This window comes from Sturnus vulgaris, chromosome 1 (genome assembly GCF_052056855.1).
Source record: "Sturnus vulgaris isolate bStuVul1 chromosome 1, bStuVul1.hap1, whole genome shotgun sequence".
Taxonomy (NCBI): domain Eukaryota; kingdom Metazoa; phylum Chordata; class Aves; order Passeriformes; family Sturnidae; genus Sturnus; species Sturnus vulgaris.
This window is the reverse complement of record NC_142243.1, coordinates 89,326,368-89,353,404: the sequence shown is the minus strand read 5'-3', so window position 1 is coordinate 89,353,404 and position 27,037 is coordinate 89,326,368. Positions and strand designations below refer to the sequence as shown.

The following is a 27,037-nucleotide window of genomic DNA, read 5'->3' as shown; positions in this document are numbered from 1 at the left end:
CCACACACTTTATCTTTCATTGTTTGTCACCCTCTGCATAGGTAGCAGTGCACTAATGGTGAAGGATAACAATTTATAGATGAATTGCGAACTGCTGTTAACATTGTTTTGAGTAGGCTGAGCGATGAGTAAGATCCACTAGGAGCCAAAATGCTTATTGAAAGTACAAAGGTATTGTAATAGCAACCAATTAACTACCCAGAAGGACTTATTTTTATGAGTAAAACTTTGTGCTGTCATGGTTATCCTCCTTCTAAAAGAAATTGGCTCATGTGGTTCTAAACCAAAGCAAAGACAGAGTTTGGTCAAGTAGGTATCCCTAATTAAACAGAAATATCTGCCACAGCAGAAATTATTTGCTGCTCAAAGGTACTACAGACTTCAAAACACTAGTAGATCAGGAAAAAAAGAAAAAAAAAAGAAAAAAGAAAAAGGAGGAGAAAAGGCTGAAATAGAAATGCAGTGGGCATTACAAGAAGACACAGAAAGTCCGCTTAAAATTACAAATTTTAGAGGAAGCCTGAAAACATAAGTGAAAAGAGGGAAAGTCATAGAAATTTTTGATGTGTGGAGAACCTGCACAAAGGTCTGAAGGAGGTCCATGAGTTGACAGTAGTTGCTGGCAAAGGACAGAATTCCACATGACCTGATAAATGAAGATTGAACAGTCTTTGATGAGCAATGGCCAGCCTATTACGTTACTTCTATGTCATTCACTTCACAGGAAATACTAACAAAACTTTCCATACACCTGTACAAATGATGTAATAATTCCCTCTGACCCCCCCAAAAAAAGTCTTGCAAGGATAGAAAGGATTGGATGAGATGCTCATGTATTGTAATTATAACCATTTATGTGGGAATGTAGCTTTTAACAAGGAAAGGGAGGAGTATGGAAAAATTATACCTAATCTCTGTGCCAGGAGTTTTTCCTTGTGTATTGGATAAAAAGTTTATCTCTGTAGATATCAGGTTAAATTTGCTGCCTATTTAAGTTAAAGCAGAGGTTAAAATCTCTCAACTGTTACGAAATACTTAAAAATCCCTAAAGCTGTTGATACACAAAATCAGGACACCATACAGCCTGGCTGCTGGAGAGAACATTACCTCATGTTCAGTGTGGAGATGTGCAGTTATTTAAGGACAACCATAAAGCAAAATGTGAGGAATAAGGTACCCCTCAACTGGTGTGGTATCCACAGCTGTGCTCATGCCCCTCACATGCCTCTTTTCTTCTCAGCTTTAGGAAGGAATAAATCATCATCCCTGAAGCTCCTACGGCGGGTATTGTTTCACTTTGTGGTCTCTATAAAAGGTTCTGGAATACAATGTGGCAGCCTTTATTAGACTTTCACAAGTACTTCAGAGAGAGAAAAGGAGAATATATGCATGCTCGTAGGAAAAAAAAAAAAAAGAGGATAAAAGAAAGGCCATTGTTGAAACAAAAAATGTGGTTTCTCAATATGAATAGTAACACCCTTTTTCAGCTTTCTTCATGACTTTGAAAAATGTGAGTTCCACAAAGCAGTCCATAACATCAATTTATGGAGAAAGGTATTTTATTTTAATTTCTTTAAGTAAAACACTAAATGTAGAAGTGACATTTTTTTCTGTGAAATAAAAAAAAAAAACACACTGCCACTTTAGTGGCCATGGAACTTTATTTTTTTGTCTTATTGATAAACAGATTAAGATTTGGGCAACGATCTGGTTTCAAGCAGTTCCCTTAAGACTTTGAGTATGTGTTGCATTCCTGCTCCTTGATAGCTGATGCTAAAAATGAGCATAAAACTAGAAGATAGTTCCCATTGTTCTCATAACTATTTGCTTATTTATTGTCTTCAAAATCTTTCTCCTTACTTATCATTGATTCTCAGTTTTGCTTCCTAATGTTTTCTTTATCTTCCCCAGATTCCCTCCCATTCATGTTTTACTGCTTATGTAGATGTAGCAGACAGCATCTCCTCTTCGAAGGCCCCCTGCTCTTCCAACTTGGGTTTCTACAGGAAGAGCAATCCAGCAAAAAAAAAGCTCTGAAAGTGATTTTGCCAGCTTTGAGTAATCTATTTAAACTAGGAATAATAATGGTTCAGGACCACTTTAAGGCAGATCTTCCTGAATGTATTGCAAAGCCTGAGCTGTTTAACTGCATGGAGGATTGGTTTTTCAGCTAAACAAGAACACTTGTAACCATAAAAACTAGCTAGCTCCCTAAAAAGCACTATTAAAATAAAATATGTATTTATTAAAACCCGCAATATTTCAGCCTTATTGCTTTATTTATGCAGTAGTAAATCATAGTAAATGGGCAAAATGCCAAGAGAAATTGAGTAATATTAGAGTATTAGAGGAATACCACTCCTGAGTGACTAATATAAACCAGAAGAGACACAGTAGACCAAAATTAAAGAAAATATTCTGAGGTTATGCTGTATTATTCAGTATTCAAATGCATAGATCAGAATAGTATTTTTCAGTGTTTAATCAGATCTTCTTTTACTTGCCTTTTCCTGCCCATCACTGCACATCTCTTTATGTTCTATGTAATGTGGTGACTTCAGCCTGGGTCAGAAAGTTTAATGCTCTGCTACACAGCAGTAACAAGACATCCATCTTCATTAGAAATTGTTCCTCTACCTGTCCATTCATAAAACTTTCTTCCACTCCTGTACAGAATGGTGACATAAAGAACAAATCAAAGGAGAAAGGATGTTTAAGTGACTTGATTGCGGAGATTTTGAAAACATGACATTAATTGGTTTGGAGAAATTTAAGAATTAAGGTTTGGGGAATGGAAGAACTTTGCTTTTCTTCTCCACTTTCTTCTTCTTATTTTAATTTTTTTTCCCATTTTCTCTTCAAAAATGAATAATCGATAATGGGGAAAAAAAGACTGAAAAAAACATCTCCAAAACCAATAGGTACTTTTCTTTCATTATGTCATGTTATTCTCAGAGAAGAAAAAAACCCATCCCCACTATTACAAAAGGGATTTTTGGCAAGCAAAATTTAAAGTGAAGAGCTGGATAACCAGCTCTAATATGCTTTTACCTTGCCAAATTATTGTGTATATAAGAATTCCAGTCTGGTCTTTTCATTTTTACTGAGAGTGTATAGTAATTACTATTCACTAAAGTTACGGTGCCATATGATTCTTTTTATGTAATTATAAACTTTTAAGTTTGTATTTGTGAAATTTTGTCCTTTTAATGATCCTTTACATCTCTTACAACACTAGATGTGACCAACCTGGTAACAGACACATTAGCTCACCAGAAAAAAAATGCTTTAGATGGTATTGATTCAAGATCTTGCAATGTCTTTAGGAGTGAAAGAATAATTACATCCCATTCTTCCAGAAATCATTATATGTAATTCCAGATGCTTTCTTTTCTAAAAGTGTGAACTAGCAAAGACTTACTAACTATGCAAGTACTTTTCTTTCCCCTTTCTATAGAGGATAAATTTAAGCACCTAGAATCAGAAGTAAAATAGACTCTGGAAAAAGCACACAGTGTCCCACATCAAATAGCATATGCTATCATATGCTATCTGGTAAAGTTAACTCCAAATTACTAAGGATATAATGCAAAAAGAGGAAATATAATATCCCTTCCACAAGATTCTTGCAGAGTTGTTTCAGACAACACAGTGCAATAACTTTTCAGATAATAATTAATAATAAAAAAAATTATTATATTTAAATTATTACAGGACATTTAGATATTCCATATGTCCTAGATAACAGTTCTTGAAAACAACATGTTTCTGTCCCATCCTAAAGAAAATACTGTATTTTTAACCCAGAGGTTAAATAAATGGGTGGTAGCACGACATGGAGATTAAACAAGTCTAATACAAGTCAATGGTGCTTATTGTTTATCTAATTAATTAACATTTTGATTCACAAATCGGAATCATCTGAAGTGAGATAATAATGCAGGAACATTATTATATGCTCCTCCTGAACAGCAGGAGCTCCTAACTTGCCAGCTCTGAAGGGTTGATTGCAGGCAACATCATTTAGGTGACTTTGGAAAACTACTTAGGTGATTTAAAAATTCATTATGAACTTTTTGAACTCTTACTGTAATTGTGCCCATGTGTGCCATGTGTGCCAGTATATTTTAAGATATGGTTAGATATATGTTAGTTTCTTAAGCAAACAGCCTCTAAGATTAAAAAAATGTAGATTTCTTTGAATTAATAATACAAATTAATTAGAAAACTAATTTTTATTGTACAGAAAATATATTAGAATTGTATATTAAAAGTGAAAATAAGCTTTATATTTTCCCCTTATTAGAAGACAAAACCACACTGTCATCTTTACTGCAATACCTACAGGAAGAACATATAAATATGCTATTAGTGAACTGTGTAAAATTAAAATTGCACTTTTCTCTGTGTAAATTGTGTTCCTTCCTGCAATAAATCATCAGCACAGCACCAATTTAATTTCCTTTCTGAGTACATCCTAATGGGAAAATTGAAGACTAAAAAGAATGGTCTGAGGCTTTCCCTCCCCCTTCACATATTGGATGAATGCACATTTGCAAAATAAAAGCCACAGACAGCTTAATTGTACACTTAATAGACAGCAGGTAGGAAAGTGCAAAGACAATGGGCCAAACTCTGCCCCCAGGTTGCCCAGTTCCTTAATAGGAATGCCTCCAAATCTGAAAAATATTACGCTAAAGGTGAAGTATTGCTTTTGTGACATTTTAGGAGGTGAGGTAACAGTGGTTTATTCAATGGGTTTGTTACAGCTTCCTGACATTCCTGGCTGCACCCCGCCCAAAATAATAAATAAGATATCTAGCCAGACCCGAATTTTGCAGTGCATAATACAAATCAACTAACAGATAGATTTAATTGCGCATTCATTTCAAGCTAGATAATCTCTGCTTTAAATAATTAATGGATCAAGCCTTTTAAATAGAGAGAATGAAATAATTTTATTAAATTGTAACTTTTGTATTTAATTTAATAGAATATTCTGACAAAACTAATTTAAAATAAATATATATCAGTCACCTTTGCCAGCTGAATTACTTTCTTGGAGTTAATTTAGTTATATGTTCATGAATTTAGTATAATCTCCCTCGTTTTTTAAAATTTAACTTTACAAATGATTTAACATTGCAAAGAAAGAGGTTGATGGACCACTACATGAGATCAGGTAGTTTGGTCCAGATGATTTACTAAGTGATTATAAAGTGCTGGAAGAAGTAAAGATGAACTGCAGTGGCTCCCAAAGCAAAAATAACTTTTATGAAGGTGAACATTAGTCATAGGATTTGGAAAAGAAGCAAACAGAATTATGTGCCCCCACCTACTGCAAGTAATTTCACCAATTTTCAACACTTAGTACAACATTTCTGCAAGCATATTTTTAGAGGATCTTTCTCTTGAGACACCTGTCTAAGCTTTCGCTGTTGCAAAGCTGAACTAGAATCATTAAGCCACTGTAACATTATACTTATAGAAAATCTGTCAGGAAAAGGAACATTTAACCTTTAAGGAAAACCTGCCTTTACAAGAGCATAAGGATTTCTTGCAGGGATATAATGAGGTACCATGACAGTGGACCAAGAAAAGCGAAGTGAGAAACTTTTCTCCTTCACACCTGGATAGCCGGTTAACTGTTGCAAACTAAACAAAAGACTTGATCCCTACATTTTTGTGAGAATCCTTGTCCAATAAATATTGAGTATAGATGAAGCACCACCCTGGCCTTATATCCTGGAGTACATAATTCAAACCCAAGAGGAGAGATGAACTGACAAGAAATGGTGGAGTGAGTTCAACACCATACACACAAGTATTTAAAACCATGAAGAGTCATTGAAAATAGGAACAGGCCTTATGAAAATACAATTAAGGTTGTGTGGGGAAAGAAATCTGCTGAAAAAGTCTTTGAAATACAAACATGTTTCTGGTTCTCAGGGAAATGAGAATGCAGTTTGGGAAAACTTTGACCCTGCTTCTAGTTTCCTTCTATTCATGTACAAGACTCCAATGAAATAGTAAAAAAAGGACATGGCATACTCACAGCTTTTCTAACTTTGCTGTTTTGCTAGGCTTCTTTTACAGCAAAATAATACCATCATAAATTTCATTAGTCCACCTACATAGTAATTTTTTTTTCTAAATGAGGTATTATTAAATAGAAACCTGTAAGCAGAATCACATTGCTCTTCTGCATTAGCTGACAAGGACTATGACACAGCTGTCATGAGAACATGAGAACAGCATATATGGGCAAAATGACTGGATCCCTTTTGTGCTTCTTACTCTCTTTTGGGGAAAAGTCTATATTTCTGTCTGGGATAGGAGCTTGTGATAAATAGAAATTACTTGCTAAAATGTTAGACTAGCTACCATAGACGAGAAAGGATAACATAGCAGATATGGATACTGGATTCTATTTAAGAATTAACAAGTTCAGTGTTTGATTAACAAGTTCTATGCTGCTTGATTATGTCACACACTCACTCACTTGTTGTCCTTTCTTTATATTGTTTTGTCAGATATAGTAGTGTAGCAAGCTGACTTTTGGCCATCAGGAACAATTTGTTTCTTCTGAATAAGACAGAAAATTTTGTAATAACTTGAGGTTAAATTAAGTTTTCAAGTTCTTACACTCATCCCTTATGTCTAGGAATATCCGGAAATCCATCTAGAAATAAACTGTTCAGAAACTCAGAGGATGCAAGCTTAGGCATTTTACCATAACTATTTTACACTTTACAGTTCCTCCATGCACAATTTTCACCCATTTAGTCTTCAGCTGAAAAGTTATAGGGAATAATATATTTCCACACATTTCCCAGTGTAGAAATGTAACTAGGCACATCACCATAAGAAATCAGGATAATTTTAAAAGCTAGACAATGCAGTGGCTGCAGACTGATTAAAAAAAACTGATCTCAGCTTTGCAATTAATATGGATGGGGATGGGTTATGTTCTAGTATCACGCCAACTTTTCATGACTTAAAAAGATTAAATGTTTAACAGGTACCATGTGGCTTACATAATCACTCCATAAAATAAACCAAGGATAGGTTGAATTGTATTATTTATTTTACATTGATGTTGTTTCAAAGTTGAAGCAATCCCACCATGTTTATGCAAAGCACTGGAAATCCTTATAAGTGGAGATACAGAGTCAATGATTATGTCTTTGCAAACAATGTGAGACATAAAATTTGGCAAACTGGCAGGTTTAGGGTTTTTGCTGTGATCAGAGTAAGATAATGTAATATGCAAATATTATTGTATACTGAAGCTATTCTGTCCCTAGTCCTGCAGAATGTAGCACAACTGTGCCTAAGTCTCAATTTCTGGATCTAGACCTCAGCTAACTAGGTTTTCCCATAAAATATTCGGTGTGGTTAATGAGACTGTTTTACATAGTCATATCACAGAATCACATTCTTAAACAGGAAAATTAAAATGCATTTTCTTTAACGTTTCATCATCTGTGCAATATTACTTCTTTCCAGAACATGCCCATATATATTTTCTTTTTCCTGTCTACATTCTAAGAAAAGAAATTAAAAATTAAAAAAAAAAATTGCTTATAAAATTTTAGATATCCTTCTTTCATCTTCAGGAAAGAAGTACATGACTGTTGGTATGATAATGACTTCCCTAAATGTGGTTGCATAAGTAACAAAGTACCAAATGGGGAAAAAAGTGTACTTTTCTTACTAATTGTTGCTCACCAATTCTCTTTATGTTCATTTTTATATCCTCGTTGCATCTACCTGCTGCCAAGAGAGTTTTCTTTTAGTCTACCAGGCTATATAAAGTTACACAAGTGCTTGTTTTATCACTTCCATGCACACTATTGAAGGGAATGAAATTATTGTCCTTATGAATAATTTGGTTAATCAGCTTGCATTTCTGCAACTTAGATTACTTAATAGTAAAGAAAAAACAAGACAATTGCATCAACCTCCTATGAAAATGTATGTACTATGCCTTAAAACCTTCATAATATGCTAGAATCAATGGTACTTCCACACCATAAAAACACTAAAACGGTTCACCTTCTTTTAGAAAAGAAATGCCTAATGATTTTATTGAAGGGGACCTCTAAATCATTTAACAGAAGAAAAGGAAATACCTTAAAAGAGCATTATGTTTCATTCAGAAAACAAGAACATAAAAGCTATTCTGAACAGGTGGAATATGCCATGTATCCGCTGGTTCTTGGATATAATATAGAAATAACAGCATCATAATCAAGAGAGAGTTTCAAAGAAATCTTCTAGTGCAATGTGTAAGGTGCTGATAATGTTATTTTCTGTTGTTTAGATAGCGGATTCACAGTTATCCTGAATCACAAAAAGCTAAAAATTTTCTACCTAAGTATTGTTGAGTTTTTGTGGTCTCCATTTTGGAATTTCTGGCCCAGATTTTCCATTTTATTCTATAACCATCTTTAATATTTGAATGGTTTGGCTGAAAATGTCATAAGGCATATCATGAGAATATAAACTGTGCTTCTATTTAATATTAACTATTAAGAATACTTTCTCTATCAGGAATGAATGCACATAGTAATTCAAGTTGAGCTGGCAGTGTGCACTGGTAGCCCAGAAAGTCAGCTGTGTCCTGGGCTGCATCAAAGGAAGCGTGTCCAGCAGGTCAGGCTAGACAGGGACCTTGTACAAGTGCCTGTAGTGACAACAGTAATGGATTTAACTGAGAGTAGGTTTAAATTAGATATACATAAGAAATTCTTTATTCTAGGAGTGGTGAAACACAGAAGCAGGCTGCTCAGAGAAGTTGTGGATTTTCCATCCTTGGAAGTGTTCAAGGCCAGATTGGGTGGGACTTTAAGCAATGCCAGAGAGGTTGGAACTAGATAATCTTTAAGACCATTTCCAGCCCAAACCATTCTATGAATTCATGATTCTAATATATTTTTAAAAGAAGCCAAAACCCCACCATCTTAATCTCCTTCCTATATACTTAAATGAACTGCTTCTTACAAGAAAAAAACATTCGTAACCACCTCAGTGACACAGTAATGAATTCAGAAAAGCAGTAGACACAAAACAGCTGTATGTTATATCCCAAGTCTCATATAATATTGATGAAATTGATTCTATATGTGCTTACAATTTTCTTCTATGATTTTCTTTTAATTTTTCCTTATTCTTGAGGTGAGTGTTTTAAAGTTACATATGTGTCTTACACACAGTATACATAGAAAATAGTTTTCTCTATTTAATAATAATTTAAACAAACATTGACTTTAAAGACCAAACAAAATATTGTCCTGAGGAAAAAAAACCCAAAGAAACAAACTCTGAAAAACAGTTTTTGACCACATGTTACTGTCATTTTTCTTATTCAAGCAAGATGATATTTCATTTTTTTTTTTCCTACTCTGAGTATATTTTAGAATAGTGAAGCACTGTAAATCGTGTAGTCTGTATCTGTGATTGTCGTACAGTTGAAATGCATCTTCCCTGAAGTTACTCTTGTAAATGTAGTGTAATGACATCTGAACTAAATTTAAAATGTTAGCAGTCCAGACATTCAGGACATTATCCATAGAAAAAAACAAGTGCTAAATCTCTTCTACCCTAATCACAACTGTTTTGGGGTTCTTTAGGCAGAGGGTTCATTGCTCAGATATCCCATTATTTTAGCTGGTTTCATTTTCTTGCATACAAAGATACCACCTCTAGGTTTGGAAATCCCTGAGCTATGAACTCTTGCAGGTTGGAGCAACAGAATGGAGGAATGTCACCATAAGCTTGTCCTATCCAGTCCCTGCTGGAGATAGTTGCCAAAATAGATTTTTAGCCAATTTAGCACAGACATTCCTAATTTTTTTTCAATTCCAGCATGTTCAGAGCAGATCTTTAGTCCACTCCTTCCTCCAGCACTCCACATCATCACTTCTTGTTTTAATCTACAAAAGAAACAAAATAGATAAGTTTTCTCTGGAGCCTGAGCAGGTAAAAACTCACCCAGTGGCATTCAGTAAAATCCCTCTTTTCTTGGCAGAAAAAATGTCCCGAATGCAAAGATAAGGGGTTTGTAGACTTAGGTCTTATTACAACAGGATCTGATTTATTCATCAATAACTGCTTAGATTTCTGTGATATTTATCAGATGACAGACATTTGAACATTAAATCTATAGTTTTGCTGGTTACAGTTTGTCTGAGATTTGGCAGTTTATGAAAGTCTCTATATCAATGATTCTGTGAGCAGTTACCATTTTTCCCTTGCTTGCATTGCGTTTTGATAGCCTGACATTTGTTCTCTTCAAATACATGAGCTATGAGCCTGTCTTGCCACTTGTGCTACTTCAGCTTATACCAGTTAAAATCAAGTTTGATACCTGTAATGCACTTGAAAAGTACTTTCCTTTTTACTATCCTCCTGTGTATTATCTTTTCATAATATCAAATAAGTCCTATTGTCCAAATATCCATGAAAGGGTTTTTTTTTTTTATTCCTTGCATTATTTCTAGCTCAGTTTTGCTGTTCTTCTTCAGCCATCCATAATTTCACAGCTCAAGGCCAACCCCAAAGGAAAGCATGTATTCCTGACCTCACAGTAGACAAACTCTTATGCAGAAAGTTGTGCAAATAAGAGGGGAAGAATGCTGTAAATATTCAGTTTGCTAGTCAAACTTTTTCTTTATTTACATGATACTATTTGACAATGGCATACAATGTATTTGAGTATGAAACACCTTTGATCTCAGAATTAGACATGTAATTGCTTTATGTTTACTGCTTCGGTAGAAGCATTGTTGTTATAAGTAGTTGGAAATTTGCTATAAATCAAAATTTCTGTTTTCTCCTCTGTTTGTAGAAACACATGAATTTTGACAAGAAATATCACTGGTAAATAGTTTTCAATAACGGGCTGAAAGCTCCATTCCTTTTTTTTTTTTTTTCCTGGTTGTTTTTCCTTTTCTTCTCTTGTTTTCATGGTAAATTTTTGTTTATTTTAAGGACTAGGTCATTGAAAAGTAAACATTTCCTTATCTCATCTAATGTGAACTAGAATTGCCAGCATTCTCCAATGTTTCATGGGATATGAAAAATTAGTTCTTAGGAAGCTATCAAATTCCAGTTGCAGAATTTCTTGCAGTTGTGCCAAAGTGCTGTAAAAAATGACACAAGAAACCTCAAAGGCTAAAGAGAAATTTTCTCCAAAATTTTCATACAAAGAATTTTAGAGTAGAATTAGTTAAATGTAGATTTTTGCTAATTCAGAATGTTTTAGCATAAGACAAAATTTAATTTATATATTATTGCAGATTCTTTTTTTTGTTGTTGTTAGTAGGCAATGAAGAGAAACCACTGAAGTACATTCCTAATAAATATCTTTTATTGTCTTGCACTACACACCAGTGTGAAAAACACCCTGCTGCTTTTTTTACTTGCTCTAGCACATACACATTTCTCTTGATTATTTCTTATATTTGCTGATTAAAAGGTATCATTAAAAGAGACCATGTGATCAGGAAGTAAATAGCAAATTATCTAACCTATTCAATTATACCTATGAAGACTATATTTAGTAATTTAAAATCTTAGTATTTGTATAACTAATGTAATTTTAAAATAAAATAATTGAAGTACTTTGAGCACAGTGGCACAGAATGTGAGAAGCACCAGCTTGAATTCTAAAGTATGTGTTCCAAACACAAGTACCAGATTGGAGTCAAAACCCAGTATTTTTCATTGAAAAATACAGTTTTAAAAGACATTTCTACAAAAAGCATATATGTTTCAGTAGTAAATTTAGACTCTAATTCTTAAAGATATTTAAGTAATCAGATACTACAAAATCATTTTAATCTGTTCAGCAGAAACTGCTCAAGTGGATAAAACTATTCATGCATTTAACTATCTCCTTGAATTGGAGCATACACTGCAAATTTCAAATGCCAATAATTTGGGTTAGCAACAGTTTAGAATTTGTAGAAGATTGTTGGGTTGTTACCAAAAAGTAAGTTATTTAGATGTTGCCATGACAAATAAAAAAATTAATGGATTTTAAAAGGGATTTGTGACATATTCTCACACTAACAGAAAACATATATCCTGTCTCCAGGTTTCTTTTAGGATCATGAAGCTATTTTTGGAAACGTCACAAGAAATGTGAAATGTAACACATCCACCAAGTAATTTGAGCACTACTCCTTGGCTTTTGTTCTGTGTACATGGATATTAAATGAAGGCAAAACTGAAAGATGCTTTGAATGCTAATATTTGTATATTATCAGGAAAGTCATCTTCTGGTAATGGTACCTATAAGGAGCTGTTTCAGTAAAGTGCAAGAGAAAAATAACACCCTGTTAGGTAACCTTCATGAGGACAAAGATGAAGATAAGTATATAGATAACAATATTTTCATTTGCATTACTCCTAATGGTGATAGAAGACTGATGGAAGGTAGGAAAGGCAGGAAATATACATGTAAAATTTTTATTTGGTTAAAATCTTGGCCTGAGAGAAATGCTAAACAACCAGATCATGGTGATTTCTGAAACTCTCAAGAAATCATGTGATTTTTGACAGTAGATCTAAAACTGACATGACTGCTTTAAAAATAATTGCAATGGTAGACTTAAAACTTAAGTGAGAGAGTTAGAAATTATGAAGAGGCTGGTCACAATAAAATTATCTGCATGACTAGCATCCTCAAAAGACCATTGCTATTGCCTTAATTTTGCTTCTTCATCTATGTTTTTTATCAGGGAAAAGCCTGTCCATATTTGAAGGATTTATAACTTGCAATGTCTCCAGACAGTCAGCTTCATTACAATCAGCTATCTTATATTATTTTTAAATTGTTTATTTTGTATTCAGCAGCAGAGCAAAGTAAGATTTTACCTTGCATACAGTGGTCGTTGCTTTAAATGGAAATTCCGTACTCATTAAAAAGTCAGGCCTTCACTTCTAACAGGAAAATCATTAAAAATCTGCAATAATATTTTAACTGAAATATCTCTGTTGAAAGGACTGTGATACTGTGATCCAAAATTATTCACAAACCAGCTACTAATAATTTTCATGGGTTCAGCCTCTGTGGGGATTTTTGCAGTACATAAAAATCTTTCTTCTTTCCCACACCATGGCTAAAAAACTGACATAAATTTAAAAAAAACAACTTAGACTGAGGGTTGTGGTTTAGTCCCAGTCAGCAACTAAGCCCCACAAGCCTCTCACTCACACTGAGATGGGGAGAGATCACAAGAGGAATAGCGTGTTGAGATAAAGGCAGTTTAAGGGGAAAGCAATAGCTGCACATGAAAGTAAAGAAAAGCAAGCAACTTCACATGCACGGGCAGGTGTGCTCAGCCATCCCAAGGAAAGTGTCTCCATCATGTGTAACAATGGCTTGAGAATACAAATGCCATTACTCCAAATATGCCCCCCTCTTCTTTCCTCTTCCCCCTCTTTATGTGCTGAACATGATGTCATATGGTATAGAATGTCCCTTTGGTCATTTGGGGTCAGCTGTCCCAGCTGTGACCCCTCCCTATTCCGTGTGCATCCCCAGCTTCCTCACTGGTGGGGTGGGATGAGAAGCAGCAAAGGACTCAGCTGTGTACAAGTACATCAGTAAAGAAAAAAATGCCTGAATTATGAACACTGTATCCAGCACAAATCCAAAACACAGCCCCATGCTACTGTGAAAACTAGCCAAAACCAGCACACTAATCTAAATTCTAATAATTTCATCCTCTAGTGTTTTCTGATTCTACTACCATAGCAACTATTAGTTTGTCTTTATAATGCAGAAAAAATATTTAATTCCAGCAGTAGTGTACATGTAAGTGCTTGGCAGAAAGCACACTTGTGCAAATGACCACCCACATTATATCCTCAGCAGGCATTGTTCATCAACAGGAACACTGCAATTGGTATTTTGTCTCTCCATTTTTCTGTAGTGATCTCAAAATGGCCCCATCATGCATGGACCTATGTCTGCTGCTGGCCACCCTCAGCAGCCACAAGCCACCATACAGCAGTGCCAGGACTAGAAGTAGATCATGTGTTAGGTCTCTTCTCCAGTGTGACTGCCAACAGTGTGGTGGAGAGGTGAGTGTGTTTTACTGCCATGATGTGTGCAGTGTGCCACTGCTCCCTGCTGCTCCACTACTTCTCTTAACATCACCAGAGGAGCCACAGGAGTGCAGTGCACAGCAAAGGGAATGACACTGCAAGGCAGGGCAGTGGTGCAATAGAGCTCACAGTTGTGGCAGCGATTCGCTTCCTGTCTTAAAGGCAATATTATTTGTGTCAACAGCAATGGAAAAAAAGCAAATCTGCATGAAGCAAAATATGAAACCATCACTGCATAGTGGTCAGAAACATTCTGGTCGCTTAGACTCACTGTGTCTATATTTTAATTTAAGGTCATCTGACAAATCAAAGCAGGCACAAAAAGGTTGTTTCTACTGGAAAAAGATGCTGCACAAGATCTCTCAAGACACTGTTGCTTGCTTCAGGTCTTCAGAGCTCCTTCCCCAATCTCTTACATAGCATGAGTGAATAGAGAAGGAGATAACCAATCCCTCAAATTAGCAAAAATTTCTAGTGCAAAGTTTTTCTCTCTGCAGCACTTTAGAGAACAAGCATCCCTGTCATACTGGCATCCTTCCCATTAGTTAAAGCTCTTGGAGACTGTAAGAGATAGACACAATTGTTCACTGCTTGTTTACTTCAGCTCATGATGTGCTACAGAATTACATTAAAAAAAAAAAAAAGTATTTCAATAACTTACTATGCAATAATAATAAAAGTTAAAAAAAAAAAAAGAGGATGGAACTGACTAATATGATGGCTTTTTCCCTTCCAAATCTTTCAAATATTTGAAAGCATAAAAGTCTTGAAGACCTTCCTGTTTTGCAGGTCGGCTCTAAGGCTTTGTACCATTTCCAAACCACTTTCTTTGTATGGCAAATTGTGTTATTGCCAAAAACATGGCTGAATTTCTCTTCCATCTTATACTAGAGCCTTCAAAACTGTCATGTGCTAATGGGGAAGAAAAAGTTATGTATTCAAAATTGACATTTCTTGTTCAGAAAGTCAAACGTATTTTCACTGGAATGCTTTACCTAACTCTGGTTTCCAGTGCTATATTTTTGTTTATAAAATATTAGAGTATATGATAGTATTTTCTTTATATTAGCAGGTTTGAGTTTTAATTGTCTAGGCTTGTCAAGGGGGTTGAATTAGTTTTCCATTTCCTACAGTTTTGTGTGAGTGAGTCTCATTAAATGGAATAGCTGTTCTGCATGTAAATTAGAGAAAAGAGTCTTGGTGGACTGTTATTATCTTATTTTAAGTTGAATACACAAAAATGCCTGCTAGACACTATTGTCTGTGCAAGGTGTTGAGGAATACATCTGGTGCTGGTAGCTCAGTTTGCATGATGAAAATTGTGATGCAGCTCTGGGTGGGAGCTCTCGACAAGCGTCTGTGAAATGCCAACACGTTGTTTAACAAAGGGCACGAAGACAGGTGGTGGCAGCCAGGTGGATGGACACTGGGAGACTCAGCAGGAATGGAGTACTCTGCAGGAAAAGCAAGAATTTTCTGTGGGCACACTGTGAGGGTATAAAAGCCCAGCCGTTGCTTTGTTGGTACAAAACAGCTGAGGCTGTTTCTGTGTTAATGTGCCATGAATAAATTACTTTAAGGAACTGCATATTTGAGACAGTTGCGGGAAAGCTGGGATGGATCCAGCAAGGAAGCTGGTCTGGCTGTGTGAGTGAGGTGCTGCCAATCACTGGAGCCATCACTGGTGTGAAGAGGCTGTGATCCCAACAGTGAAAGTCTCTGGCCTTGGGCACTGCCCAGCAGTCTCAGAAAGGGTCAAACAGGGAAGCTTCCTTAACAGAGTAGTACAAGTGTCCATTTTGCATGTCTTTTGTTAAATATTTTTGGAAGTGCTACCTAGTCTTTTCTATAATTTTGCTCAAATTATATGATACCTATCACTCTGATTGTTTTTGCATAGGAATAATGTAAATAGTTCCTATCTGGTATCTGTGATCTAAGCCCCTAAGATCTTCAAATTACTCTCATCTTGGCATCTTAGAAGATCTTGTCCATCCCTTCAACATTGTGTGGGAATACTATTGCCCAGATTGTTTCTTTCCTTCTGCAGTGTATTGCCAAGAATATGTGAATGTGGAGTAGGGGTGGGGGGGTGGGGGGCATAGAGGAAAAAGAAGGAGCAGGGTGAGGGGAGTTCTTCACCACAATAAACTATTTCTATCCCAAAGTTAGACAGTTTGAGGAGGTCTTCATATTTTTCAGAAAGAAGAGACATCATCTAACCTGATCAGAGGTAAGGTTTGCTGTTGGGTCACTATGCCATCCGGTTCCTTGTGGGCATACTCCTGAGGTAAAAAGCTACAGACACATATATTTAGCTTCTGTGTGCTCTAAGTATTCCTCTTTGAAGAAAATCTGAAAAAGGTTATTTTCCTAAAGGTTTGTTGCATGTACACTTTTACTTAATTTAATAGAACTGCTCTGACTTAGAGGTCATATCAAATAACATTAAAAAAATCCAGCAAATGAGTAGAAGAAATTTGAACTTTCTCCAGATTATTTTCCCTTGTGATATCTTATTGCTTTTCCCACAATGACAGTGATCAAGTTGCCTCCACTCTGCAAGTGAAGTATGTGTTTTCTTTTACTGTTGCTTAAATAATTTTGGGAGGCCTTTATGATTATAATACAAAATGACTGATCTGTGTGACAGTTCCTGAAACCTTGAGATTTGGTGGGACTTGCTATGTTGTAATATTCAGAATATCATTTCATGATCCTGTACTCAACAAACCATCAATCATTGTGAGTAATACATAATTATGTATTTTTTAAGAGAAAGGGTTTTTTTATCCTCAAGGTAATGTAAAATACAAGTAATTACTAGGGGTATGACATTTAAATAGAGATGCTGTCTCATATTAAAAAAAATCTACTGTAAAATAATACTGCAAAAATTATAAAAACAAAGCAAAAGCAAAACTAAGTAACACTTAAATATCACCAAAGAATATGCTTAATAACCCTAAAAGCAGAATGTCATGAGGTGAACAAAGCTAAGCAGTGTGCTTATCACTTTTCCCAAAGGAATAAGAATAAGGTAAAAAATCTGACACTGCATGGGTTTTATAACATGGATGATACAACTCATTCTGTTGCTCTAATGGTGGAAATGAGATTATTGCCAGAATTATTCTGGCAAAAGGTTTATGTGAAGCTGGGATATGGATTTTGCATAGCTCTGTGTTTCCTGCCCTGACATTGGCCCTGAGGCATTTTGTTATGGTCATGTGCTGAAAGATTCAAGAGTCAGCAGTACACAATATACCCACCTCTGCTTCAGCAATGTTAGTGCCAACAAAGATATATTATAAGACATAAAATTTCAAAGGAGTCCTAAGGTTGTTAAAAGAAAGAGGTTTAAAGATGTTCTCTTCAGAGCTGGACCTGGCTATAAAAAATAATTTTGTTTACCTCACCTTCAGTCTAAACAAAGGGTTGAAAAGCAATGGAAGAGCATTCAAGTTTAGTTTTGCAATATCAAGAATGATGTCACGCAGGACAAGACTTTTTGTGAGGCATTTCCAGTCTGCTCTTGACACTGCTGACTGAATCTGAGAGTTGCAAAGGGGCCTCAGGGACTTGATAATACATAGAGAACTGCAATTCAGACACCTTCATTCAATAAGCTGAATGTTACTCTCAGCATCTAATCATCCTAGAATCATAGAAAGGCTTGGATTGGAAGGGATCTTAAAAATCATCTCGTTCCAATCCCCTGCTGTGGGCAGGGACACCCTCTACGAGACCCCTCCAACCTGGCCATGAATCCTTGCAGTGATGTGGCATAAACAGATTCTCTGGGAAACCTCTTCTAGTTCCTCACAACCCTCAATATAACTTTTACCTGATGTCTAATTTAAAACTATTATCTTTCATTTGAAGCCTTTCCCCCTTGTCTTGTCATTGAACGCCCTCATAAAATTTCTTTTCCCAGTTTTCTTGTAGCTTTCTTTAGGTACTGGAAGGTGAAAATCATATAAGTGGAAGGAAAGGGGGGGGGGTGAAGCAATCTCTGATATACTTTGAGGTGTTTTTACAGTTATATTGGGTTGCTTCCGTGGAGTAAAAACCCATTCATATGTTGACCCCATAATATGTAACTTACACTAGAAGTTAAAATTTGGTATTCATAATAAACTCACACTTCCAAACTCTGTCTTCCAGGTAAAACAACACTAATATTTACAAAAATTTCTCTCTTAGCAGTTAAGCTCTGTTCTTGTTTCTGTAAACCAGCACCTACAAAAAGAAATAGTAACTTAGATGAATGACCTAATACAGAGATAGCAAGCCTAGCCATGAAAGACTGGATTAGAAAGGGTACACTCTTTTTGAAGACAAAATTATTGTATTTAACCATTGATCAGCTATTCCAAGGATCATCCTCGTGTTCAGTTCAGCATGCCATTAAGGGCAAGAAACAAGGCATCTTGCAAGGTGTGGACCGTTTCCTTTGTAATCTTTCACTTTTCTCTGTTAGTTAGGGAAAGTATGGCTCTTGGAACCTGTTGATATATATACAGTGTTAAAAGTGTTTCTTGAACTTGGCTGTGGATAAATTTCACTTTTGCATCTACTGTATTGCCCACAAATGTGCAACATATTTTTTTTTCTGAAAACCAGACACTACTTCTTTTCTTATAATTAATTTTAACTTTTTTCATTTTATAACAGTGTGTTTTGTTTGGTTATTTGGGGGTGTTTCTGTCTTATTGGAACAGACCATTAGGTAAAGTGAACTAAGAAACAAAATAAAATTATACCATACCAATTAATACTCAACTCCACAAGATCTGAAAATAATTATCTGATAGGATTTTATTGGTAAATCTTACAAGTTCTAGGTTTACTTATTTCTTTTCTTTTACTTTCTTCTTCCCTTTCCTGTCACAGACTTCTTGTCACTACTTCTTGAATTGCAGTGTCTGAGGGGTACAGTCTTAGGAGACCCTAGCAGTGATGAAATAAGGATTGTAAACTGTGTGAAGGCTATGAAAAACATAGAATTATTCTTTCTGACTGAAAGCCATTGTGAGTTTGTCATCTTTTCTTTTATAGAGAAGAATTTGTGAACTGCTCCTCTTTTTCATCAGACAAACCCACAGCTGATGATAACAGAAAGAAAGTAAAGGAGAATTGGCCCCTCTAGTCATTTACAGTGAATAATTCAGATAAATAATTTTGAAATTATAAGTCATATAACTAGTTATCTGCCTGTAGTCCTTCTTATAATTTAGGAAGTGAGCCTGCATATCTAAGTTAAAAAATGTTGTATTTATTCTGTTACTGTAGATCAGAGAGATTTAAAAAAGGGTTAATAAAGGATTAATAATAAGTACACCAAACCCCTTAGCACAAAAATGAATGCTTGCTTATTTTCTCCACTGAACATCTCTTTTCAAAATGGCATCTTCTTGAAAGAATGTTAAAAACGCCGTTACTGATCTGAAAACTCCACATCTTAATGCACATAAATACAGCTTCACTTCCTTCCATTTCTGCCTGACTCCTCCTCCTTCTCCTTCCACCTTCTTTAACAAAAATATTGTAGCAAAGAACTGGCAAACTCTTTTAATGTAAAATAATATTTTTAATGAACTATCATAAAAATATATAGTTTAGTTTTTGTCTTGTTCTTCCTTCAGCCTTTATTTATCAGAAAATTAGAAGGAAAAATGAGAAGTTTTCAATAACATTGGAATCCTCTCCGAAATGCAGAAAAACTCCCTCAGCCTTTACAAAAACTCCCACAATGACTTTAAGTGGTAACCACCTTTTCCTCAGTCAAGGCTCATGTGGCTGTCACCACCACAGAGTCACGCCAGAATCCCTTTAGCTGCAGAGGATGCAATAAGGAGCTCCTCAAGTTTGGCATTGCTAAATTGCAGCTGGTGCTTTGCTGGTTTGCATACCATTCCCAAACTGAGCCCCTGGGAGCCCTGGTCATTGTCCGCTGGTGAAACATTCCTGCTTTTCCCATTTCTCTCAGTTCACAAAAAGGGCTGTGTGCCAGCTGCATGAAGATTTCAGCCTGTGGGGCTGAACCTTATCAACTTTTAGCAGGGTGAAGGAAACTGAAAATAGCAAAAGCAACACTCCAACAATCTACACTTTTATACCTACCTAAATCATCAATTTATGTGCACATATATGATATTCTGTAATGTTAACAAACACTTAAATACACCACAAAACAGACAATAAACATTAACACAGTTCCTTTTATAGTTGCTGTGCAATATAGCACAAAACTAGAATTAATTCTGCCACAGTTCCATTTTGTCTTTAAAGAATGGCTAACAGGTTGCAGTAAAAAAGCCACAGTGTTTCGATGTTTGTTGATAAAAAAATTGTAGTCAGCTGTAAAGTTCTGGCTTTTCTCCCCTGAAATTAAAGACAAAGTAAAACAAAATCCGAAAAAATATCAACACTCAGTTGAACGTAGCATCCAGATGTCAAAGGCAAAGCACTTGGAATTTATTTAGGATAATCAGAGACCCTGGCTTTTTTCCACAGGAAAAGCAGCAGCAGATATTTCAGAAAGTTAGTCAGAGCCACGACTTACCTGTAAGAATTTTGTTATGGTTATATCCAAAACTGCTTGATCCTTCCCTTATTAATCAGTCAAAGGTAACTCCAAAGCAAATTTTCTTACTGTTTCAGGCTAACCTAAGTTTCAATGACTTGGCTAATTTATCAATCTAGAGAGCTCTCTGCTTTCAGGACAGGAAGAGAGTCATCACTACTTTATAATTAATAAAATCTAATTGAGAACATGAGCATTAAAGGACAGTCATAGACGAGAGAAGAAGAAAGGAAATGGAGCATCAGGAGACACTTGTTGCAACACACGCAAGTCAAATATACAAAAAGAAACTCTTTAAAAGAAGACAAAAAGAATCTTTTAAAAATGGCTAAGAAAACATTAATGTAGGAATTACAAAATATAAAGCTGAATTTAAAGAGAAAGAATTATGTATTTTGACAAAAATGATTGACTGAGAGGTCTAAAGTCACATGCGTAGACATGGTGGAGCTAATTAAATATGTTCATTGTTTTTAACAACATTTTTATTCCACCTACCCTTGTTATATGTACTCAAAAAAATCAACTTTGTACAAGTATTTTATTTTGTTTGGTACAAAATGAGACAGAACTCAAGAGGAATCTTAAAGTTCTGTACAACATAGAAACCATTTTATGTCAAATTTTTTCAACATCATCGGAAATATATTTTATGGATTTCTGTGTTAGCATATATTCCTGTAGGAGTCAGTAAATACCAAATACTCAGCACTTCTTCACAGGTAGTCAGCAAGTTTGACAATTAAACCCCTTATTCCCATATCTCAAGAGTATAGTGCAAGTCCAGGTCACATTGGAAGGAGTTAGATTTCGTGATTGAATCTCGAGTTTATGGGATTTGTGCTATTGCATATAACTATTTATATTGAGAAGTTTTTCTCATGACTACAGGAATTCTATTATTTCTATTATCTTTAGAACACCGTCTTGAAATTGTGAAATTGAAATTATTTTCTCTTCGTACAGAGTTGTACTGAGCTACTGAGGTGTGAAGGAGATGAATGCTGTGATTTACTTGTGATCCACCTGCTCAGCACCTGGGATCAAACCCAAGCTGTGTCTGCCATCATTTGAGTCTGACAGGGAGGTCAGCTGGGCAAACCCATCCGCCTTCTCTGCTTTCCATCAGATGGATTGTAGGAGGCAGTTCAGGGGTGACTTGCAGGTAGGAATGTCTTCTGGAGTGGATACATTTGTGAATGAACCTATACTCACATTTATGAGGAGAAAAAAAGGTTTCTACCAAAATTATGTCTCTTTTTTTGAGAGAGATGTCTCAAGTCTCTGGTCTCTGGTTCAGTCTCTTGGAGTGTGAATGCAGCATTGCTGCAATATTGGAGGCTAAGCAAGGTTACTGAGCTGCTCTTGTAGCTATTGCCATTGAGAATCAGAAGAGTGTTTTCCCTGTTGTGTCTATCTGTGCAGTGGTGTGAATGGGCCATACATGTCTGTCTAAAGAGAGCATGGCCATCACTCCCTGAGCTTTCCCCTGGAGAAGAGGATGCTTCTTACTTCTCCCTTTGCCAGCCATGGTGTCACCCTAGTTTTCAGAGTATTGCACCCATTCTCATGCAGAAAGCAGTGGAGACAGAGACCACAGGGATTCTTTTGTGGTAGTGTGCCTTTGCTAGGGCAGAAGCTCATCCAGAGTTTGTGTTCAATATCTGAGAAAGTATAAACAGCTTTATTTCCCTCAGTGGCCTGGAATGCCTATAGCTGCATTTACATACAGAAGGGGAATTTAAAATTGTAGCTACTTATTGGTGATAATTTGTGACTCTGGAATGATTTGACATGGAGGGTAAGACGGCCCACATGCAGAAAGGGTTAAGCTGTCTGGAAGCATGGATGCCATTCTTACAGGGAAGTGAAATCCCCTTGGTGATAAGATAGAAAGAGCCTCAACATAGACTTGTGGCCATCCTGGAATGTGAGTACTCTGAGGCCCAGGATCAAGGGACAACTTCAGGCAGCAGAGGGGCTGGGGGATAGACTAGAGGTTGGGTTAACTTGTCCCATACAACCCATACAACCTCTCTCAGAACTCATAGTGGTGAAATTTTATTTAAGGAATTGGCTCATAACACATCTTTGTAGGCTCCTTGTAGAATTGTTCATAGTCACAAGATTCTTTCCAATGCATCATTAATTTATTTCATTTTATTTTGTTTATATTTAAACAAAAACTGTTTCTTAATTCTCCTCAGGAGATACAATTAAAATTCCTTAACAACAGAGTACATACAGTCTTTTCCCGTTATGTTCCTCAGTATAAAGTTCCAATCAGGAGCACAGTGTTTTTCCCTCTGCCAGGTATCCAGTATTGCACTTTCCACCTACTTGCCCTGCTGGCACCTCAAGAGTTCACATTCCTTGTGCCCACTACTGAAGCAAGTGGGCAGCCAGACCCTGCTTAAGCTTCCTCCCTTGGCTGCATCTGGGGGTTGTCCAGTCTTTGATATCTTTTTCCATAAGGATAAGCCACATTCACATTTATTAACACTAAATGAAAGGGAGGAAAGACAAGTGTGATTTTAACACCCTGAAACCTGTTTCTAACTTTTTACTTTCCATTAGTGATGGCAAACTAATCAAAACAAATCAAAACCAAACCAAAATCCCAAGGTATCCAGATTGCCACTAAGTCCATAGAAAGAAATTAATCCTTTTAGAAAGCATATAAAAATGCTTGTCCATGATTTCCTAGTCCTTTTAACTCTATTATAAAAGCAGATTGTTTTAGTTCAATCAGAAGTTGGGCACAACTTTATTGTCAAGAGCTATGTTCTGTCATTGTAATATTTTATACCACAGGTAGGCTGAATAATTGCGTTGGTCATTAGTACCTGGATATTTTTCTTTTAGGATGTAATGGAGTAAACTGAAGCATCTATTTTATTACTTCTTGTAAAATCCAAGAAACAAAGCAGAAAATGTTGTATTCCCCAAGTACTAAAATCAAGTAAAATATATAAATATAACACAAAACTATACGAAACATTTTCTTCATTCATAAGGCAACATTTTTAATTACTAAAAAAACACATTTCAATCACATTGCAAAAGGGTTTTCAGAGACTGTATCTTGTCTGAATGTATTACTTGAGAGAATAGGAAATAGTAAGTACTTTGGAAAAAATCCCTGAGCTGAATCTACAAAGTTCCTTCAATAAAAAGACATTCGGTCTCCAAAACAGCTGAAATAAGAAAAGCTTCAAAAATAACAAGCAAATGATTCATATCCAGGGGAATGAGAGCTTGGTGGTTTGGAGGTTTTTTTTTCCCTATTTCTGATAAAAGCACAAGTGGGAATTGCAGCCAGCACTTTACACTTCTGTTCCAACTCTGCTACAGACGTTCTTGTGATATTGAGGAAATCTCTTAGGAATGCAGTTCATCAACGTGTATTTCTTTGGTCAACTACAGAAATGTTTGCAGAACTAGTTACATCTGGCAATATGGTACAACTGAAAAAGAGAATTTCTTTTATTTGGTCTGAAGCAAAGGTAGGGGTGGGTTTGAGATGCAAACAAAATATTGAAAGTTTTTCATTTTGTGAAGGTAAAGTTTTTTCTTTTTATCTTAATCTTTTCTTGCAGAAAAAAAAATCCTAAAAATCGGACAGACATTTCAACAAAGCTAAAATAAAGAAAAATCTTTGCGCGATTGATGCTGAGCTTTAGAAATGTGATAAAAAAAGCACTTCACCCCATCACCCTCGAGGATGAAACAGGTTAGTCCAGTGTGTCATGAACCACAGAAAGTGCAATCTTCCCTTTAGGGAATTTATAATTTAGAACCTGAGACTATAAATTGCAGGTTTATTATGTGGTTTTTATTGTTTCTCTCAAACTGAGGAGTCCCAGCTGAAGACCAAGATCTCAATTTCCCTTGAGACTGTGTAAACAGAAGAAAGCTGTGACAGGCATAATTCAACCCAGTTATTTTTACCAAATATTTGTCAATAACAGAGGTTGTCACAGATCCTGTGTAACAGAAGACGAAATCCACCACTTGACTGTTAAAAACTCAGAGCATGCACACACAATTTATATAATCATAGAATAGAATCACAGAGTCATAAAGGTTGGAAAAACTTCAAAAATCATCTGTCCAACATTCATCCAAGTTGGTAGGAAACAGGGCATTAACGAGGCTAATCTTTAATTTATCATTTGCTCCATGACTTTCACCATGTCTGAAGTCTAACCAGCAACTTAGGCAACAATTCATCCCACACTGGAGAGTGGAAGCAGAAGATTAAGTGCTACTCCAGCTTTACTGAAGTCCAAAGAGTAACTTTAAATGTGAGAGTTTTTTTCACCATAGTGGTAGTATCTGGAGTTGTGATGGAGTGACAGCCACCATTCCCAACTCAGAGCTGAAACCACAAACACCACTTTTGGATGCCATCTGTGATCACCATATTTAATCCTGAAGGGAATGGGATCCTGAGTGCTAATGTATAGGCTAACATGGCTAGCCTCTACAAACAGGAATATTAATTTATTAGGATTATTTATTGGGAAGCAAGAGCAAACAGCATTCAGATCTGGTTTATATGTCAGTTTACAGCATGTTGCATTTTGCATAAACAGGAATGAATGCTAAGTTAAACTGGATTTACTCAGTGCTGGAAGATACTATGGGTTAACTTCTATTTTGGTCAACAGATGGACTTTTGGCTGACAATACTGATAGTAGCTTTTTAGGGGAGACTGTCTGAAGGCATTTCAAATTTATTATAACTCCATGAAAGAACAGTAGAAAATAATTTAAAAATAAATGTGCTTAAACACTTTTAGATGTTGCAGAAATCTTTTTCTATGAAGAGTTTTTTGTTCCTTTCTTCAAAAATTTTATCGTTTTTGTATGATTATTTGAGTCTCCCTGTCTGGGTCCTGTTCATCTTCAGTTGTCTAACTTAGTCATCTTTCACTGATCTTAGACATCTCTCTTGCTTAACAACTAATCTTGGAAAGTTAGAACAGTGTATAGTGTTCATCCAGAGCTGTTTTACAGCTACTCTCAATTTGCTTCTTCTCCATCCACACGCCTTAAGAAACCCCACTCCTTTGGTTTTTTTGAGAAATACTATTAAGCTACTTGCTCTTTCTCATTTTCAACTCTACACTGAGATGCTCGGCTCAGCTGTGTCATGTAATGCCTTTGTGCAAAGTAAATGCAGTAATTAGTGAATAGGGCAACAAGTAATCCAAAGTGTATTAGTGATAAAAGACAGGCATATTTTCTGCAGCCCAAGGGGTAATACTTGATGCTATAATAAAATGTAAATATTTTAATATTACGGGTCTTCTTTTTTCCTAGTCTTAATTTTGCTTATTTTACGAATTTTGCATTCCAAGCTGCTCCATCCTAAAATCACATTTTTGTAGTGACTTAGTATGTCTTCTAGCCAAGTTCACCAATGTAAATATTCCCAGAAGAGATTCTTCTTGCCACTGAAATCTACTCTTGCTTCTGTTGAACCTTTATACTGCATAGTTCTACACAGAGTTGCTCAGTCTATGACAAAAAGCTAATGGCAGGTGACCCTGTTTTTCACTTTTCCCAGATACTTCGTGGCTTGATCTAGGAGACATATTCTTCCTTATATTTTCTTTATATTTTCCTTGAAAATTATAGTTTATACTTTTGGCTTTTGTTGTTTCATAAGCTCGAGGATTTTTTCATTCTTTCTGTGCAGGCATAAAGTGACAGTTCCTTTAGCAAGGAGAATTATAAATTGGATTTTGTTTTGGTTTGTTTTGACAACAAGACATAATGTATCCTGTTGTTTCAAGTTTAATCTTCCTTTTGCCCATGGGTGATTAAGCTCTTCTCAGAACTAAGTTTGTTAAATACATATTTAGCTAATTTAGAAATGAATGGTGGAAATTAATTATATTAGCATATCATATATTATTTACCAGACACATCAATTATCCTTTAAATATGTATTTACAAAACACAAATTATTTCCTCAATAAAAATAATTCTTTGGATAAACTACAGATAGCATTCATTTTTTCATCTGAGGATCTCAAATTTTCTTAGGCATGAAGGAGCATATGAAGTCTGTTGAAGTCATTTGAAGCATGCTTATGACTAAGAACACATAGCTTGTTTTTCAGTTGACTCAGATGTTAAAACATATCCCTTTTTTTCCTTCAAAATAGTGTGAGATCATGGCAAAATCCTACAGTTTGTTCCTCTCTACTCTGAAAAGAAGGGAGACATCACATGTGGCCCCTCTTGTGTAAAGTTTATTTGGCCATGGCGATTTTTCTTAGCACAGTGAGGTTATGTTCCTCTGAGTTTTCTCCA

The 27,037-nt window shown here is 35.7% G+C and overlaps 1 long non-coding RNA gene across 1 annotated transcript in view; it reads left to right on the top strand.

Moving 5' to 3' along the window:
* LOC148225346 (uncharacterized) overlaps window positions 1-27,037 on the top strand; it is a 140,683-nt gene that overhangs the window by 67,178 nt on the left and 46,468 nt on the right. Inside the window, exons 2-3 of the long non-coding RNA XR_015806047.1 lie at window positions 21,677-21,875; window positions 24,310-24,443. This is a non-coding gene — a long non-coding RNA (uncharacterized LOC148225346). The remainder of the gene's footprint in view (window positions 1-21,676; window positions 21,876-24,309; window positions 24,444-27,037) is intronic.